Here is a 668-nt window from a genome sequence, read left to right as displayed (position 1 = left end):
AAAAAAAAAAAAAAAAAAAAGAAGAAGAAGAAGAAGAAATGAGGCACAGAGGAACGAGGAATCAGTATGTATCACATCGATTCTATCCTGAACAAAAATTCTGGTCTTCAGGCATCGTTTCTCAAAGGCAAGCAGAATTAGGGTGGGGTAATAATTCATCGAGTTCACCCAGGCAGGCCAAGACCAGGAGCAAGCACACCGGTTGGCACCTTGAAATTGGCCATGGTGGAGTCGTTACCCCACTAAATCATCACACACTCAAATCAGGACTCTCCTCCTGAAGGGAGAGTTGATAAACATTTTTTGAAGAGGAAACATTTACAAAACACTTGCTGAAGGTGGTGATTTTATTCAAGGAGGCTATGGTGAAGGGCATAGGGGTCATCTCAGCGTGGTGTGCAGTGTGGGAGAGAGAGACCAGGCTGAACCCCAACTCCAAAGAGGACAGTGGGATTTACAGCCTGGAGCAGAGGTTAAGTGTTCAGTGGATGGAAAGTCACCAAGAGGTCAAATGTGGAATTTTCCACTTGTGGAGTCATGTCAGTGGTCAAAAAGTTTTGGATTCTGCAGAACTTTGGATTTTGGATTTTTGGATGAAGCAAGCTCAACCTGTGGGGTATGCATGTGTCAAAACTTCTCTTTTCCCTGTGATGTCTATATGTGTTTGT

This window comes from Marmota marmota, unplaced genomic scaffold (assembly GCF_001458135.2).
Source record: "Marmota marmota marmota unplaced genomic scaffold, marMar, whole genome shotgun sequence".
In the NCBI taxonomy this organism is placed as follows: Eukaryota; Metazoa; Chordata; class Mammalia; order Rodentia; family Sciuridae; genus Marmota; species Marmota marmota.
This window is presented reverse-complemented; position numbering follows the sequence as displayed.